The following is a 20,112-nucleotide window of genomic DNA, read 5'->3' on the forward strand; positions in this document are numbered from 1 at the left end:
AGAGGGATGAGATGAACACCAGAGGCTTTTGCTACTCAGTCTAGAATATTTCATATGTGGTTCTGTGTATGCTTTTTGTGTGAGGCATGTAATGACCAGGTGTCCCATTTTAAATGATTCTAAACTTGAAAAGTCATGTCAGCCTTTTAAAGTTCCGCAACAAATTTTCAATAGTGATTTTATGTTCATTGGTGATCATTGCCTGTATGCATCATTTCTTTCAGAGTTGCGAGCTGGTGATTTTTCTAATTTCATCATTCTTTCTGTATTTACTTGTTGGGATTTTTCTAAAAGAAAAACTTTCTTTTATTAACCATTTAGTTACCTCAGAGTAACTAAAGACGGATAAATGCTTGATACTTTTCTTCCCCACTCCTTTTACAAACCAATTTACAGAGTAACGAGTTTGTGCCCTGACAACCTCCAGTGCAATCCGTTGAATCTTTTTTCTTCCCCTGAACGGTAGGGAAGCATTGCCATGCTATTAAAAAATGGTGGGATGAGGATAGGTTTTTGGTTGTTTCACATGATTAACAAATTATTAGGCTCTCATGCTTAGTAAAGGGAGTAGAGGCATAATAGGGTGAATGGATAACTCAGCAGTAGGCAGGAGACAAGGAAGGCAAAATCACTCCTGATCGTAGCACAAGATAAGTCAATGCGGTAAGGCAAGCAATGGTCTTGGTGTTTGCACAACTCACAGAGAGTAGCTTGCATAAATTATGAAGTATGAAACCCCAGATTTCTGCTACTGAGGTGCATTTTGGAGCTCTTGATTCTCAGAATAGAAGCCTGGATCTTTTCAGTCCCATGTTCCTAAAATGTTTTATAAAGGAATGTTAAAGACTGTGAACAGTGCTGCCAAATTAAACTGCAAGTCAATTTATCTCACAGCTAAGTGGGGTCACCAACTCCCTCAACTTTGCCTGGGATTTTCCCAGTTTCAGCACAGAAAGTTCATCCCAGAAACCCCCTCAAGTCCTAGGCAAACCTGAATTACTGGTCACTCCATCGAAAAGGGATCTTTTTACTGAAAAGATGTTTATAACCTATGACCAGTTTTGAGGAGCATGTATGAGATTTCCTTAGTTTGCTGGCCCATCCTATTATTTTTCCCTTTCAGAAATTCTCCTTTGTGACCACCAGCACATGTTTATAAGGGACTAAGAAGGAAAGGCTATGTTCTCTATTCAAGGAACAGAGAAAGTGAGGTCACCAGGCCACATGGGGATCAAAACATTGCTGTTAGCATCACTAACACCTGTTTTAAGTTAATCTGAAAACGAGGGCTGGGAATAAAGATTTCTGCATAATTGTTTTTGTATTTGTTGTATTTTGCTGGGAAAAGTAATCTTTTGAAAAATTATTTTCTTTTAGACTTGAAACCCAGTTGACAACATTGCTAAAAACATAAAACTCAGCTATCATCCCACGTTGCATATTTGTGGAATCTATGGTCCTTCACACATCTTTGTACCTTGTCCTGGTAAATATTTCATTTTATAATACTTTTATGTAATCAGTTGGCTCTAATTGGCTAGAGGCAATTATTCTGACATACAAGAATTTTCCTTTCACCATCTGAATACCTATTTATGGGCTCAAAGTATCCTTCTATGACCTTACTATCCTACATCTTATCTAGTTACCATTTTTATGTGTGCTTTTGTCCTACTCTGATGTGGTGCAACCAGACAGATGTATTACTTCCATCTATTGAAATTAGCCAAACATTGGGATTTTATTCCCTTCAGATTAAGCATATTCACAGATGGGATAAAAAGAATGATTCAGCTGCTTCTCAGAATCCCTACCTTAAGGATTTTCAACTGTGGCTGTGACTTGGAAAATTTTAGCAAAAGCCATGTGGGAAACATGTAGGAAATTTTTAGTGCCCAATATGCAGACGATGGGAATCCAAGGTGTAATCTAAAAAGGAAGATAATTAACAGTCACGTGGGTAATTTCAGTTCATATTTTACGGACCACTTTGGGAACATTGACCCATGAAAATGGAGCCTAAGTACAACACAAATTTTATTTCTGAACATCAGCCAACGAGTATATCAACGATCTGTTCCAGAGAATGAAGAGCTGTAGTTGCTTTAGTCTTCACATTCATTCGTATTCTCTTTTTGATGGTACAAATATAAATAATGCCCTTTTAAAAAACCAGAGTTTAGTTTCAAAATTGGTTGAAGTAGATTTTAGATTCTCGGGGAGCCATGGGAAAATCAGCACACCTCTCTGAACTCAGGTTTCCTCATCTTTAAGTGAGTGATAGAGATGACTGCTCAGCTGGCCTCACAGGATCTTTATCAGGAACAAATGGGATAATGTAGAAAAGATGGATGGATTTTAAAGTAATAAACACTAACCAAATGTTAGTTATATTTATAGAGCTACTATTTCTTAGGACTTGATGGGTACTTTCTATTTGTTGATGTATTATTCATAAAAACCGTGTCAAATTTTGAAAACTACTCAATAGCATATTACATAATGATTGGCACAAGGTAAACAGTTAATAAATCTATTCTTTTAAAATTTATTGAATCATATCTCCATGTGTATTTATTTCTAGAAAGAAAATCCAGAATGATATCATATTTTATTTATCTGGACTTTAGACTCTGGTTGGCATTTTCAAATATTCTATCTACGGATATTCTCTTCCTTTGTACTGAACTATTTTGGGAGGAAAAGATCTTGTGTATTCCTAATAATATAAATTTTACTGCATAAAATATCACTGAGCTACTGTCTACTGTTTTAAACATTTCCCAAGGAAAAATATTTCATCCTGGATTAAACTAGGTGTCTAAATAGATTGATTCTTACCCTGAAGTCACTGAAATAGCATTTTAATGCCACTTTCAAAATATAAATTTTGATGTGGTTTTTGAAAGGTGAAACGAATAAAATTTTTGAAGCTAAAAATAAAGGAGAGACTGTGACAATCATTTTAATACAAAAAACACAGATATACACTCCATTTGTTATTTTCTAATTTAAATAATATAGTGGTTACAGAGAGACATCAACAATATTTTTGTCAGGTGTCATTATGCACAGATGACAATTATCAGATATTTTGGAATGACAATATAGGGCCTTCGAGTAGATTTCTTTAAATTTGTTATAAGTGCTTCCAGTCCTGTTTGCTTTCTTTAGGTTTTACTGCATTAGGGGGAAACAGACCTCTTTCTCCTGTGACAAAGAGAGAACCCAGGAAGGGGCAGTTTTTTTTCCCCTCACAGGTGATGGAGTTTGTATAAAGAATGCAGTGGATAATAGCTGGCTTGTCTTCTGAACAGATGGTGATGGTCTTGTTGCTAGGATAAGGCCTCAAGAATTTAGTTTTTAATTCCACATTTTTTGCCTCAGTGCCATGAATATCCCTAGGTTTCCCAAGGCAAAACAAACAAACAAACAAACAAAAACCTACACAGGAAGAGTGACAGAGAGAGATGGGGCGGTAGAGCAAAGACTGAAGCCAGGTCAGTAGAGGCTTTGGGGAAAATGCCTGCTCAGCTGTCTGCAATCACCTGGGTTTGAAAGGCAGGCAGGAAGGAAGATTGGTTTGGCAGAAGAACTGGGCCTTTTGATGCCTCTGATACCACAGAGAAAAATACCCATTTCTTCCCATTAGAAGTCTGTTGACTTTCCTAATTAAGATAAACATGTTTCTGAAAGTGTTAGCTCTTCCAGCATGACATTTATAAAAGCAACTAGATATACACACAGGAATGTTTGCCAAGAATTTGGGCTAATGGTGGTCTATGAAGCATTTTACAGAAATATTTTAAAAGAGTTGCCATATCTAAAAGTGAATGACTTTCATTCCCTCCAGTCAATTAAACATCTAATTTCAACTCTAGGAGATAATAACTGAAGTATTTTTTTTATAAATGAATAAATAGTTAGAAAACTGTTAAACACATAGCTTCAAAGCATGAAAAATATATTCGTTTAACAGCTTTCTTCTCTTTTTTTTTAAACATCTTTATTGGAGTATAATTGCTTTACAATGGTGTGTTACTTTCTGCTTTATAGCAAAGTGAATCAGTTATACATATATATATATATGTCCCCATATCTCTTCCCTCTTGTGTCTCCCTCCCTCCCACCCTCCCTATCCCACCCCTCTTGGTGGTCACAAAGCACTGAGCTAATCTCCCTGTGCTATGTGGCTGCTTCCCACTAGATATCTATTTTACGTTTGGTAGTGTATATATGTCCATTGCACTCTCTCACTTTGTCCCAGCTTACCCTTCCCCCACCCTGTATTCTCAAGTCCATTCTATAGTAGGTCTGTGTCTTTATTCCTGTCTTGCTGCTAGGTTCTTCATGACCAATTTTTCTTTTTTTAGATTCCATATATATGTGTTAGCATATGATATTTGTTTTTCTCTTTCTGACTTACTTCACTCTGTATGACAGACTCTAGGTCCATCCACCTGACTACAAATAACTCAATTTCGTTTCTTTTTATGGCTGAGTAATATTGCATTGTGTATATATGCCACATCTTCTTTATCCATTCATCGTTGATGGCCAATTAGGTTGCTTCCATGTCCTGGCTATGGTAAATAGAGCTGCAATGAACATTGTGGTACATGACTCTTTTTGAATGATGGTTTTCTCAGGGTATATGCCCAGTACTGGGATTGTGCGGTCATATGGTAGTTCTAATTTTAGTTCTTCAAGGAACCTCCATACTGTTCTCCATAGTGGCTGTATCAATTTACATTCCTACCAACAGTGCAAGAGCGTACCCTTTTCTCCACACCCTCTCCAGCATTTATTGTTTGTAGATTTTTTGATGATGGCCATTCTGACTGGTGTGAGGTGATATCTCATTGTAGTTTTGATTTGCATTTCTCTAATGATTAATGATGTTGAGCATTCTTTCATGTGTTTGTTGGCAATCTGTATATCTTCATTGGAGAAATGTCTATTTAGGTCTTCTGCCCATTTTTGGATTGGGTTGTTTGTTTTTTTGATATTGAGTTGCATGAGCAGCTTGTAAACTTTGGAGATTAATCCTTTGTCAGTTGCTTCGTTTGCAAATATTTTCTCCCATCCTGAGGGTTGTCTTTTCGTCTTGTTTAAGGTTTCCTTTGCTGTGCCAAAGGGTTTAAGTTTCATTCGGTCCCATTTGTTTATTTTTGTTTTTATTTCCATTTCACTAGGAGGTGGGTCAAAAAGGATCTTGCTGTGATGTATGTCATAGAGTGTTCTGCCTATGTTTTCCTCTAAGAGTTTGATAGTGTCTGGCCTTACATTTAGGTCTTTAATCCATTTTGATTTTATTTTTGTGTATGGTGTTAGGGAGTGTTCTAATTTCATTCTTTTACATGTATCTGTCCAGTTTGCCCAGCACCACTTATTGAAGAGGCTGTCTTTTCTCTACTGTATATTCTTGTCTCCTTTATCAAAGATAAGGTGAATGTATGTCCGTGGGTTTATCTCTGGGCTTTCTATACTGTTCCATTGATGTATATTTCTGTTTTTGTGCCAGTACCATACTGTCTTGATTACTGTAGCTTTGTAGTGTAGTCTGAAGTCAGGGAGCCTGATTCCTCCAGCTACGTTTTTCTTTCTCAAGATTGCTTTGGCTATTCGGGGTCTTTTGTGTTTCCATACAAATTGTGAAATTTTTTGTTCTAGTTCTGTGAAAAATGCCAGTAGTAGTTTGATAGGGATTGCATTGAATCTGCAGATTTCTTTGGGTATTATAGTCATTTTCACAGCGTTGATTCTTCCAATCTAAGAACACGGTATATCTCTCCATTGATTTGTATTATCTTTAATATCTTTCATCAGTGTCATAATTTTCTGCATACAGGTCTTTTGTCTTCTTAGGTAGGTTTATTCCTAGATATTTTATTCTTTTTGTTGCAATGGTAAATGGAAGTGTTTTGTTAATTTCACTTTCAGATTTTTCATTAGTAGTGTATAGGAATGAAAGAGATTTCTGTGCATTAATTTTGTATCCTGCTACCTTACCAGATTCATTGATTAGCTCTAGTAGTTTTCTGGTAGCATCTTTAGGATTTTCTATGTAAAGTACCATGTCATCTGGAAACAGTGACAGCTCTACTGCTTCTTTTTCCGATTTGGATTCCTTTCATCTCTTTTTCTTCTCTGATTGCTGTGGCTAAAATTTCCAAAACTATGTTGAATGACAGTGGTGAGAGTGGACAACCTTGTCTTGTTCCTGATCTTAGTGGAAATGGTATCAGTTTTTCACCATTGAGGACGATATTGGCTGTGGGTTTGTTATATATGGTCTTTATTATGTTGAGGAAAGTTCCCTCTATGCCTACTTTCTGGAGGGCTTTTTTCATAAATGGGTGTTGAATTTTGCTGAAAGCTTTCTCTGCATCTATTGAGCTGATCATATGGTTTTTCTCCTTCAAATTGTTAATATGGTGTATCACATTAAATGATTTGCATATATTGAAGAATCCTTGCATTCCTGGGTTAAACCCCACTTGATCATGGTGTATGATCCTTTTAATGTGGTGTTGGATTCTGTGTGCTAGTATTTTGTTGAGGATTTTTGCATCTATGTTCATCAGTGATATTGGCCTGTAGTTTTCTTTCTTTGTGACATCTTTGTCTGGTTTTGGTATCAGGGTGATGGTGAATGAGTTTGGGAGTGTTCCTCCCTCTGCTATATTTTGGAAGAGTTTGAGAAGGATAGGTGTCAGCTGTTCTCTAAATGTTTGTTAGAATTCGCCTGTGAAACCATCTGGTCCTGTGCCTTTGTTTGTTGGAAGATTTTTAGTCACAGTTTCAATTTCAGTGCTTGTGATTGGTCTGTTCATATTTTCTATTTCTTCCTGGTTCAGTCTCGGAAGGTTGTGCATTTCTAAGGATTTGTCCATTTCTTCCAGGTTGTCCATTTTATTGGCATAGAGTTGCTTATAGTAATCTGTCATGATCCTTTGTATTTCTGCAGTGTCAGTTGTTACTTCTCCTCTTTTATTTCTAATTCTGTTGATTTGAGTCTTCTCCCTTTTTTTCTTGATGAATCTGGCTAACGGTTTATCAACTTTTTTTATCTTCTCAAAGAACCAGCTTTTAGTTTTATTGATCTTTGCTATCATTTCCTTCATTTCTTTTTCATTTATTTCTGATCTAATGTTTATGAATTCTTTCCTTCTGCTAACTTTGGGCTTTTTTTGTTCTTCTTTCTCTAATTGCTTTAGGTGTAAGGTTAGGTTGTTTATTTGAGATGTTTCTTGTTTCTTAAGGTAGGATTGTATTGCTATAAACTTCCCTCTTAGAACTGCTTTTGCTGCATCCCATAGGTTTTAGGTCATCATGTTTTCATTGTCGTTTGTTTCTAGGTATTTTTTGATTTCCTCTTTGATTTCTTCATTGATCTCTTGGTTATTAAGTTGTGTATTGTTTAGCCTCCATGTATTTGTATTTTTTACAGATTTTTTCCTGTAATTGATATCTAGTCTCATAGAGTTGTGGTCTGAAAAGATACTTGATACGATTTCAATTTTCTTCAATTTACCAAGGCTTGATTTGTGACCCAGGATATGATCCATCTTTTTTTTTTTTTTTTGTGGTACGCGGACCTCTCACTGTTGTGGCCTCTCCCGTTGTGGAGCACAGGCTCTGGACGCGCAGGCTCAGTGGCCATGGCTCACAGGCCTAGGCGGTCTGCAGTATGTGGAATCTTCCCAGACTGGGGCACGAACCCATGTCCCCTGCATTGGCAGGCAGACTCTCAACCACTGCGCCACCAGGGAAGCCCATGATCTATCTTTGAGAATGTTCCATGAGCACTTGAGAAGAATGTGCATTCTGTTGTTTTTGGATGGAATGTCCTATAAATATCAATTAAGTACATGTTGTTTAATGTATCATTTAAGGCTTGTGTTTCCTTATTTATTTTCATTTTGGACGATATGTCCATTGGTGAAAGTGGGGTGTTAAAGTCCCCTACTATGATTGTGCTACTGTTGATTTCCCCTTTTATGGCTGTTAGTATTTGCCTTATGTATTGAGGTGTTCCTCTTTTGGGTGCATAAATGTTTACAATTGTTAGATCTTCTTCGTGGATTGATACCTTGATCATTATGTAATGTCCTTCTTTGTCTCTTGTAATAGTCTTTGTTTTAAAGTCTATTTTGTCTGATATGAGAATTGCTACTCCAGCTTTCTTTTGATTTCCATTTGCATGGAATATCTTTTTCCATCCCCTTACTTTCAGTCTGTATGTGTCCCTAGGTCTGAAGTGGGTCACTTGTAGACATCATATATACGGGTCTTGTTTTTGTATCCATTCAGCCAATCTATGTCTTTTGGTTGGAACATTTAATCCATTTACATTTAAGGTAATTATCGATTTGTATGTTCCTATTACCATTTTTGTAATTGTTTGGGGTTTGTTATTGTGGTCTTTTCCTTCTCTTTCATTTCCTGCCTAGAGAAGTTCCTTTAGCATTTGTTGTAAAGCTGTTTTGGTGATGCTGAATCCTCTTAGCTTTTGCTTGTCTGTAAAGGTTTTCATTTCTCTGTCAAATCTGAATGAGGTCCTTGCTGGGTAGAGTAATCTTGTTTGTAGCTTTTTCTCCTTCATCACTTTAAATGTATCATGCCACTCCCTTCTGATTTGCAGAGTTTCTGCTAAAAGATCAGCTGTTAAGCTTTTCGGGATTTCCTTGTGTGTTATTTGCTGTTTTTCCCTTGCTGCTTTTAATATTTTTTCTTTGTATTTAATTTTTGATAGTTTGATTAATATGTGTCTTGGCATGTTTCTCCTTGGATTTTTCCTGTATGGGACTCTCTGTGCTTCTTGGGCTTGATTAACTATTTCCTTTCCCATATTAGGGAATTTTTCAACTATAATCTCTTGAAATCTTTTCTCAGTCCCTTTCTTTTTCTCTTCTTATTCTGGGACCCCTGTTATTCGAATGTTAGTGCGTTTAATGTTGTCCCAGAGGTCTCTGAGACTGGCCTCAATTCTTTTCATTCTTTTTTCTTTATTCTGCTCTGCAGTAGTTATTTCCACTATTTTATCTTCCAGGTCACTTATCCGTTCTTCTTCCTCAATTATTCTGCTATGGGTCCCTTCTAGAGATTTTTAAATTTTATTTATTGTGTTGTTCATCACTTTGTTTGCTCTTTATTTCTTCTAGGTCCTTGTTAAACGTTTCTTGTATTTTCTCCGTTCTATTTCCAAGATTTTGGATCATCTTTACTATCACTATTCTGAATTCTTTTTCAGGTAGACCGCCTATTTCCTCTTCATTTGTTTGGTCTGGTGGGTTTTTGCCTTGCTCCTTCATGTGCTGTGTTTCTCTGTCTTCTCATTTTGCTTAACTTACTGTGTTTGGGGTCTCCTTTCACAGGCTGCAGGTTCGTTGTTCCCATTGTATTTGGTGTCTTTCCCCAGTGGCTAAAGTTGGTTCAGTGGGTTGTGTAGGCTTCCTGGTGGAGGGGACTGGTGCCTGTGTTCTGGTGGATGAGGCTGGATCTTGTCTTTCTGGTGGGCAGATCCACATCTGGTGGTGTGTTTTGGGGTGTCTGTGGCCTTATTATGATTTTCGGCAGCCTCTCTGCTAATGGATGTGGTTGTGTTCCTGTCTTGCTAGTTGTTTGTCATAGGATGTCCAGCAATGTAGCTTGCTGGTCGTTGAGTGGAGCTGGGTCTGGGCATTGAGACAGAGATCTCTGGGAGATTTTGTCCGTTTGATATTACATGGAGCTGGGAAGTCTCTTGTGGACTAGTGTCCTGAACTTGGTTCTCCTACCTCAGAGGCACAGCCCTGATGCCTGGCTGGAGCACCAAGAGCCTGTCATCCGCACGGCTCAGGATAAAAGGGATAAAAGAAAGAAAGAAGATAAAATAAAATAAAATAAAGTAAAATAAAATAAATAAAATATAATTATTAAAAATTTTTTTTAAGTGATAAAAAAAAGAAACAAAAAAGAGAGCAACCAGACCAAAAAAAAATCCACCAATTATAACAAGTGCTATAAACTATACTTAAAAAAAAAAAAGAAAAAGAACGGACAGAGAGACCCCTAGGACAAATGGTAAAAGCAAAGCTCTACAGACAGAATCACACACAGAAGCATACACATACACACTCACAAATAGAGAAAACGTTAAAAAAATATATATATTTTTGCTCCCAAAGTCCACCTCCTCAATTTGGGATGATTCATTGTCTATTCATGTATTCCACAGATGCAGGGTACATTAAGTTGACTGTGGAGATTTAATCCGCTGCTCCTGGGGCTGCTGGGAGAAATTTCCCTTTTTTTTCTTTGTTCGCACAGCTTCTGGGGTTCAGCTTTGGATTTTCCCCCGCCTCTGCGTGTAGGTCGGCTGAGGTCGTCTGTTCCTGCTCAGACGGGATGGGGTTAAATTAGCAGCTTATTAGGGGGCTGTGGCTCACTCAGGCCTGGGAGAGGGAGGGGCATGGAATGTTGGGGGAGCCTGCGGCGGCAGAGGCCAGTGTGACGTTGCACCAGCCTGAGGCACGCAGTGTGTTCTCCCAGGGGAAGTTGGCCCTGGATCACGGGACCCTGGCAGTGGCGGGCTGCACAGGCTCCTGGGTGGGGCGGTGTGGACAGTGACCTGTGCTTGCACACAGGCTTCTTGGTGGCTGCAGCAGCAGCCTGAGCATCTCATGCCTGTCTCTGCGGTTCACACTGATAGCCGCGGCGCGCGCCTGTCTCTGGAGGTCCTTTAAGCGGTGCTCTTAATCCCCTCTCCTCGCATGCCAAGACACAAAGAGGCAAGAAAAAGTCTCTTGCCTCTTCGCCAGCTCCATACTTTTCCCGGGCTCCCTCCCGGCTATCCATGGTGCACTAAACCGTTCAGGCTGTGTTCACACAGCCAACCCCAGTCCTCTCCCTGGGATCTGTCCTCCTAAGCCTGAGCCTCAGCTCCCAGCCCCTGCCCGTCCCGGCGGGGTAGCAGACAAGCCTCTCAGGCTGGTGAGTGCCGGTCGGCACGGATCCTCTGTGCGGGAATCTCGCCACTTTGCCCTCCGCACCCTTGTGGCTGCGCTCTCCTCCGTCACTCCGAAGCTCCCCTCCCGCCACCCCCCCATCTCGGCCAGTGAAGGGGCTTCCTAGTGTGTGGAAACCTCTCCTCCTTCACAGCTCCCTCCCACTGGTGCAGGTCCCGTCCCTATTCATTTTTTTTTTTTTTTTTTTTTTTTTTGCGGTACACGGGCCTCTCACTGTCGTGGCCTCTCCTGTTGTGGAGCACAGGCTCCAGACGCGCAGGCTCAGCGGCCATGGTTCATGGGCCCAGCCACCCCGCAGCATGTGGGATCTTCCCGGACCGGGGCACGAACCCGTGTCCCCTGCATCGGCAGGCGGACTCTCAACCACTGCGCCACCAGGGAAGCCCCCGTCCCTATTCTTTTGTCTCTGTTTTTTCTTTTTTCTTTTTCCCTACCCAGGTACGTGGGGAGTTTCTTACCTTTTGGGAGGTCTGAGGTCTTCTGCCAGCGTTCAGTAGGTGTTCTGTAGGAGTTGTTACACATGTAGATGTATTTCTGATGTATTTGTGGGGAGGAAGGTGATTTCCACGTCTTACTTTTCTGCCATCTTAAAACTCCTTTCCAACAGCTTTATTCTTTTATTGCTAATTTACTTCAGAGAATTTCCTCTAGTGTAATTTTCAATAAAATGCTGTTATTTTGAAGTCTTCTTTATTGAATACAAGAGCTATGTATATGATTGTAGGCCAGTAGTCTGAAAGACTTGGGGATGCTGAACACTCAACTGTGAGTGAGGGTGTCTGTGTGTTGGGACCGGATTACCTGCTAGGGTTGTCGGATCATGTGCCTGATTGGTCAGTTCATCAAATCGTCCATTTTGTTGCATGTCCTCCCCCAACCCCCGAACACACACTGTAACTGACATTAATCACTTGTCTCAGAACTCTCTGGATGTGACTTTAATCATTCAATAGTTGACCATATGATTTTTATGACTAATGTGACCGTTGGCATTGTATGCAAGTCCCCCACTTAACCTGAGTCTCACCATAAAATGTTAACATGTGTTTGCTGAGTCTCTACGCTCAAGTTCAGACTAAGATCGGGCCCCTGCTAGTGCTGAGAAATCTATACCTCACTCAACATTGTTATTGGGCATACTGCATTGAGAGCTGTTGCTGAAGCTTGTATTACTTAGACTGAGAGTATAAATCACATACTATAATTGTTTCAAAAGGGGCCAATCACACTCAGGTTTTATACTAGCTGCTTTGGAGGGAAAGGATGCCATAGGTTCTCCTTTGCACACCTCCTCTAACCTTTGCATTTATGAGCTACTGCAATTCTGCATCCCCTGACAAACCACCCAGTGTTTTAGGGGCTCTTCTTGTAAAATGGCGTAACATTTGTCTTTTTAAAATCCCTACCCTCGGGCTTCCCTGGTGGCACAGTGGTTGAGAGTCCGCCTGCTGATGCAGGGGACACGGGTTCGTGCCCTGGTCCGGGAAGATCCCACATGTCATGGAGCGGCTGGGCCCATGAGCCATGGCTGCTGAGCCTGCGCGTCCGGAGCCTGTGCTCCGCAATGGGAGAGGCCACAATAGTGAGAGGCCCGTGTACCGCAAAAAAAAAAAAAAAAAAATTCCCTACCCTCATCAAAATTACCTGTTTGGTATTATAGTCCCTCAGGGCCTTTTAAGTAAACTATCTGTATGGTCTGATTGATTTAATTCAAGGTAAGTTGTTATTGACTTATTAATGGCTTCATAGGTAATATCCTTGTTTTCTGGTAAAGATTTTTAACGACACGCAAAAATAACGACTAGTGATTAGAATTCTAAATGCTACAGGAAAAATGGTAATAAGAACGTGGGGAATGGAACAGATATTTTTGGCAGAAATGCTTTTCAGTATTTCTCAACGCATGTCATGTAAATGGCTGCCTTTTCTACTAAATGACTGACCAGCTTTGTTTTAGAGAATTTTTGCCATATTCAACTGTATGTGTGTCTGGAGATGTGGTAGACGCCATAATCTGGCTCTTTATTTCTACTGGCTAAGGCATGATATAAAATGTGTCCTCCAAAAAAGCAGACTTCATTTAAATAACCGATTGTTTTGGAATTGCCCAATTACTAAACTATTCATTTGGCCAAATTTACTTTAAGAAATTATTTCCAAACTTATTTGCATGGAGACACAGGCATATTTTATCTCAAATTAATTTATCTCAAGTTTCATACTCCAAACATTGGATCTTCACAGAACACATGTCCTTATGTAATTTGCATTCATCAAAGAAGTACATGATTGAGTTTCACCTGATTGTGCAAGTTACAAGTGAATCTGATAATCTCTCTGTGTTTTCTTATTATTTCCAGTTTTAATAAATAGAGAAACAAAGGCATTAATATTCAATTTTAAATGTAGAAAAAAACCACAAGTATTTTCAAATCAAATCCTGTAATTCAATGTCCTTTAAATTTAAATAGTTTTTATTTTACGATATTTTACTCAAAGCATTTCACCTTATGTTTATTTCCAAAATTCCATGGGTGTATGTGTATATCTGTATATGCTTTATATTTGGACAGCCAGATTTTTTAAAAAGACCATCATGTTGTAGAATTATCAGATCTCCAGAAAGCTGACTTTAACAACTGTGAAGTCCTGTTGAATGTGGCCTTAAATCTCTCCCCACCCCTTTTAAATATACAGAGCTCATGCTGGCAGCAGACTTTAAAATTCTGATTTATGACTATTCCCATTTAACACTTTCATGATTTGAATGACCACTAAGGCAGGTTTGAAACCAAAACGGAATAGTGAAAGGTCATGGCTGTTGCTACAGAAATCTTGTTGGGTTCTGTGGGACCAGTTATTTCTGATTAAGACATTTCAGTTGGCCAAACTTATCAATGGGCATCAAGTAATGGATTTGCAAACAGGCCTGCTTGGAAGAGGGAAAAATTAAGGCTGGAGAAAATAATCATAGGTTTCCCTTTTTTTTTTTTAAACACTGTTTTCTCTACATGTATCACTTTATTTCTTGATTTTAATGAAGTGTATATATTTTCTGACAGCCATGAAAACTATGTGATATGAAGAGAAATGCCATTGTTCTTATTGGATAATTTCCTATCAGAGCCCATCAGGGGGTCCAGGCATTTACAATGAAGATCAGTAATTGTACTATCTTGCTTGGTGGGTAAGTCATTCAGAAGGGAGCAAACTGTGAAAACTGAGCCTGCAATTTTTTGGTGAGTGCCTCCTCAATCTGTTTAAGTAAACTTTGGTATTACCCAGAAGATTGTTCTCTCCTAATTATATTGCTAACACTGTGTTCAAATTGTGTGAACGTTCTATCTTAAATGAACTCCACTGCATGTAGATTTTGCAGGGATCTCTAAACAGAGGGTGGTTTCATTTGTACCACAGTTATGGATATTTTATATACAGCCCAGTGAGTTAAAGACAAAAGTTGTTTTTAGCAGTTTAATGAAAGAAGTATAAATTTATGTACAAATATAAAAAGTATAGAGAAAAAATGAGGATATTACTTGATACTGTGTGGTTTTATATCTGAGTATAATAGTCACTCTCCTGGTTTATTTCTTGGCAATCCCTAAAGAGCTTAGCACTGTACCTAGCATAGGATAAAATAAAAAACTGACTAATATGATGGATAGAAATGGATTAGATCTAATTACAGCCTGTTTCAAGTACAAAAAATATAAAGAGCAGATTTAGAAAAGATGTTTGGGGGAAATTTGGGATTAGAATAAAAACAGGAAGTCCATTGAGAAAGTTAGCATTTTATCCCAAATCAAAATTCTTCTGATTCATGGGATGTGGACTAGCTGGAGGGAAGGAATGACAACGATAAGATAACGGGACAAGTTGCCTTTATTGTCTGCAATTCATTGACTTCATAATTATATATCAGAGAATAGGATTTCAGGGCATAGTGCACTGAACAAAAACTTTTGAGATTATGACTAAGTAAACTAGATTCTGTGAGTATTTGAAGCTACTCCCTGAAGTTGTGAAAAGGAAGGAATAGTTCTTCCTAGGGTGCTTAACCAAACTGGCATTGGGTACATGGAGAATCTGACTCGATACAAAAGAGATAACACACACCATATGATATGTTATCTGAACTATATGTTCCCTACTATTTTCAGTACCATTTTGAAGGTTATGAGATTGATTCACCCTCTATCTTTTTTTTTTTTGCGCTACGCGGGCCTCTCACTGTTGTGGCCTCTCCCGTTGCGGAGCACAGGCTCCGGACGTGCAGGCTCAGCGGCCATGGCTCACGGGCCCAGCCGCTCCGCGGCATGTGGGATCTTCCCGGACCGGGGCACGAACCCATGTCCCCTGCATCGGCAGGCGGACTCTCAACCACTGTGCCACCAGGGAAGCCCCACCCTCTATCTTGTATTGCTTTTATCTTTTTCCAGAGAAAGGGGAGATCATTATATATTACTGAATATATTTGTTAGTATATTCTGCACGTAAAAATCTAAAATCATTCTTAATGCTTTAAGAGGATGGATTATTTTTATTTCACTGCCTACAGATTATTGACATCCTTTCTCTATTTCAACAAACGATTTTGCTCTTTGCTGTGAGTTCAACACTATAGAGATAAGGATGAGAAAACTGGCAAAATAGAGAAGAAAAAATAAGCATATACATACCCTCTAGAAGAATACACTTCAGGTCCTAAAAAATTTTATCCGTGATGATGCAAGAGCAGTTTTACTCAAACAAAATCTAACCTCATTCAGTCATCTTTTTATAAGCCTTAGAACTTGGCTATGAAGATTATGATATTTGGTAACTCATTTGAACAATACCCAAAGGGCTTCTTTTCACTTTGTACTTTTTGCAGAGAGCAAAGGTGGAGAGAAGTGAGAAGAAAATAACATTCAACACATAGTTATTCGGCAGGCACTGGGCTAAGTACTTTCAAATGCCCTTTTAAAAAAAATTTACTCTTTATAAGAGGTATCCAAAATAGCTATCTTGATCCTCATTTGTCATCTGAAAACATAGATTCAGAGAAATTGAATTACTTGCACAGGCTCACAAGGGCAGGGACCATGTCTGGTTTTTTTTCCTCTCTCACTACACTCTCTCTTAGTACCTAGTGGTGGTTGGCACCTCACTAGTACTCATTCCACATTTATTTCAATTGACAGTGAATAAAGTTCCAAAGCCTATTATTTCCTCATTATTGTTATAGTATCCATACTCTGAAATAAACTATGTACTATTATTGAATTGTGTTAACTTTGACTATACGTTATATAGAGTTTGCTTTATTTATTATTATTTTTTTGTATACTTCAGTTAACCAGTATGGTTTTGGTGATAGCTATAAGCTACTCCTCATTAGAAAACTGGAGAAACCCCTTAGCCAGTAATTGTCTCTGTGGCTCATATCCAAGTCCGGTTCCATCTGTTCAAAATAGATTACCATCCAACGGTAAGCTGCCCCTCAACACCATAGGATCAAAAGAATCTGGTCAGCAGATCAGATAATACTTTTGGCTGGCTGCTTTGACCCATAATCCATTTCTCTCCCAGCTCCCCACTATCCAGTGTAAGTCAATGTGGATATCATCTCCCCAGATTTCCATAGGAAGAACCAGGCTACCTAGCTTTTCATCATATTCTGGGGTGTCTCATGTACACAAAGTTTCTCCATTTTTTCTCTCCATTAGCCTCTTAAGTTTCTTGCAGTCAGAGATCATAGCTGAATGTTTTACTACTGAATTAGCAGTATCTAACTCAGCACCCAGTCTGCAGTACTTACTTAATAGCTATCTTCTGGTTGAATGAAAAAATCCCTTGCTCACTGGCTACTGTTTACTGTTGGAAGGTTTCAAGCATGCCCTGTTCCTTCTCCTAAACTTAATTATATGCTACCCCTTTCACCATGTGTATTAGTTTGCTGGGGCTTCCACAACAAAATACCACAGACTGGGTGGCTTAAACAGAAGAAATTTATTTTCCCACAGTTCTGGAGGCTAGAAGTCTGAGATCAAGAAGGTGGCAGAGTTGGTTTCACCTGAGGGTCTCTGTCTTTGGCTTGCAGCTGGCCACCTTCTTGCTGTGTCCTCATACGGTTGTGCCTAGGTCTCCATGTTGTCTTTGGCCTATTCTGTTCTTATAAGGACACAAACCATACTGGACTAGGACAACCCCCCACCCCCATATGACATCATTTTACCTTAATTACCTCTATATAGGCCTTATCTCCAGATACAGTCACATTCTAAGGTATTGGGAATTAGAACTTCAACATATAAATTGGGGAGGGGGGGCACAATTCAGCCCATAACACCATGGGGTGGAGTGGGAGCAGAGAGAAGCTTCAAATGCCCCCTTCCCTAATAATTTTCCCTTATAGGTGGTAGAGTAGAAATTCTACCCCTATCTGAAAATATGAGAACTGGGGAACCAGTATTTTTCTCCCCAGATCTATCTCCCACAAATGTGTGAAATGCAAAGGATGTTAGGAAATAAAATTCTCTTTTAATGTTAGCAAGTTCTGTAAGTGCTCCTCTCAACATGCTTGCAAATTACCTCTAAAAAGAACTTTCAACCTAATAATGCTTTGTGCCTATAAAGGCCCACAAAAGTCTCTAAGTCTATGATGGAAAGGTTATATAGATTTTCCTACTTTTAAGTAAGATAAAAATGTATTTTAGGTTGTGTGTTGCCTGAAAAATATCCTGCATATCACTCACAAAGTAGTTTCTTTATTTTATAATTTCTATATTAGTTTGAGTAAGAGTACTGACCTCCTGATGTGATTGCCAGCCTAGGACTATTATATGAGCAAGAAATAAATTTCAATCAGGTTTATTTGTTTTACTGGTTTGCCTCATCTAATTAAAACAGAAATTAGTATCTTGAAGTATATTGATGCCATATCAAAAACTTAAAATACAGGGCATTGACTTATAATAGTTGAGCAGCAGAAAATAGGGAAACAACTATTGGGGAATGGAAAGATATTAGAGATCTATGTTATGCAGTAGCTAAATATTTGATAAAACTATTGGCTGCAACAACCTGCAAGGCAGATATTCTGAGCCTGCTAATCTAGGAAAAGTTGTTAGAAAGAGCTAGAATGTTTGTGTGTTGCTCTTTGCTGCATTTGGCATAGCATTACAAGGATGAGATGAGCTCAGGAAAGGATAGGCTAATTTGTAAGCATAAATGGCCTCCTAGGAATGTAAAGGCTAACTGCTTCTGTACTCCAAAATGTGGGCTAAAGACTGTGACTGTCAAAGTCCCAATAATGCTTCTCAGTTAAAAAACAAAAAAAGACTTATTATAGCAAAGATAAAATTAAGCATGTTGGGAGTTCTACTTCTGGCATGACAATGTGAGGAGCTTCTCAGATCTTCTCCCCAGTAAAACTGGAGAAAATTAAAAAAATAAGATTGAGGTCTCTGAAAATGACCCTATGGACATACAGCAAATGAAGAAATATTTATCCAAGAAAATCTACTAAAATTGGTAAGAACTGTGAGATTATGTGGTATTTGAACAAAGACCCACAGCCTCCCTCTGACTCTCATCTCAGGGAGATAGACACTCCACCTGAGACTGCTATAGCCAAGAGCACACGGCTCCTTTTCTCTTCCAATTCCCAGTTGGAGGGTTATCTTCCTGAGAGGGACAGGTCATCAGCATTTCTTATCCTGTCCCAGCAACCTGTTGTTGAGGCTAGGTGCTGGGCAAGTGTGGCTAAATGAGTCCCCTTCATCTTTCCAGCTTCCACTTATAGGATGGAGGCTCTACCTTGGATGCAGCACCACTGAGAGCACTGTGGTCATGATGGCCTTGCTCTGGCTCATGGCATGGGAGTTTCCACACTGAGAGAGGCAAGTTAAGGAGATCTGGAGCTGTTGCCTTCCATGCTTCTCTACTTAGTGCAAAACTCCTAAAGTAGAGATGTTGTTCAGAGAGAACATGTCATTGTCCTCCCCACCCCACTGCATGGCTCAGAGGTTTTTCTGGAAATGGGGGGCAGAGAAGCAAGCCATGGAACTATGTCTCCAAACTTTCCCCCAGAGTAATTGCTTTTATTTGTAAAGTGTGGAGGGGTGTGGAGGAGTTCAAGTCTAAGGGCACTCTAAAAAAGAGAGTGGAAGTTGTAGTAAAAGGAGATTGTTAGATTCATTCCAGATGTAAGCTAAATTGTAGGCTGGCTAGTTTACTGGAGAGAAATGGGGAAAGAGACAGCTGGGAAGAGCCCCCCGGTGTCAGAGCAAATCCCAACACTGACCTAGGACTATCCCTTCAAAGAGCCTGACTTGATTGGCTTAGCATATGAAGCAATTTATGCCCCAGAACATTGTTGGAAACAGTAGAACAATCAGCCAGAAATTAGTGGAGCTTAACAGTGTGGTCAGGGAAAAGATAGTCAAAGATAGCTCTGCCAAAACCACTGTTATTACAGGGCATTCTGGGGGCATACCCAAGTCTGTGCCCCTTCAGAAGCAACAACAGAAGCTTCACACTATGTGGGGGTGAGGGCAGATAGACTTCACTAAAATCATCCGTCTAGTCACTGAACACTGAAGTAAATAAATTACAATAGTAAGACCCAGAAGGCGAGGGCCAAATGCTTAAATTTGCTATAATATATGATCTAAAATGTTTAATTTCCAACCAAAAAATTGAGACATGCAGGCAATCAAGAAAGTATAACCTGTACACCAGAAACAAACAGGTAACAGAAACTATTGTGATAAAAACCAGATGTTGGATTTAGCTGTCAAAGATTTCAAAATATCCATTATAAATATGTTCAAAGAATTAAGGAAACCATGATTAAAAATTAAAAATGACAATGATGCATCAAATGCAGAATATCAAAAAGAGCTAGAAATTATAAAAAAAGAACCAAATGGAAATTCTGCAATCAAAAATTTTAATAACTGAAATTTTAAAAATTACTAGACGGGCTTGATAGTAGATTTGAAACTGTCAGAAGAAAAAACAACTCACAAACTTTTAGAATGATAGAAATTATGCAATCCAAAGAACAGAGAAAAAGAATGAAGGAAAGTAAACAGTGCCTCAGAGAAATGTA

The 20,112-nt window shown here is 39.0% G+C and overlaps 1 long non-coding RNA gene across 1 annotated transcript; it reads left to right on the plus strand.

Annotated features, from left to right (window-relative positions):
* The first annotated feature begins 1,389 nt into the window (after positions 1 to 1,389).
* On the plus strand, positions 1,390 to 16,453 carry LOC125964987 (uncharacterized). The gene is made up of 3 exons (XR_007478384.1): positions 1,390 to 1,486; positions 14,075 to 14,199; positions 16,350 to 16,453. It is a non-coding gene; the product is annotated as an uncharacterized LOC125964987 (long non-coding RNA).
* The last annotated feature ends 3,659 nt before the right edge of the window (positions 16,454 to 20,112 follow it).

The sequence above is a fragment of the Orcinus orca genome, chromosome 7, assembly GCF_937001465.1.
Source record: "Orcinus orca chromosome 7, mOrcOrc1.1, whole genome shotgun sequence".
Taxonomy (NCBI): Eukaryota; Metazoa; Chordata; class Mammalia; order Artiodactyla; family Delphinidae; genus Orcinus; species Orcinus orca.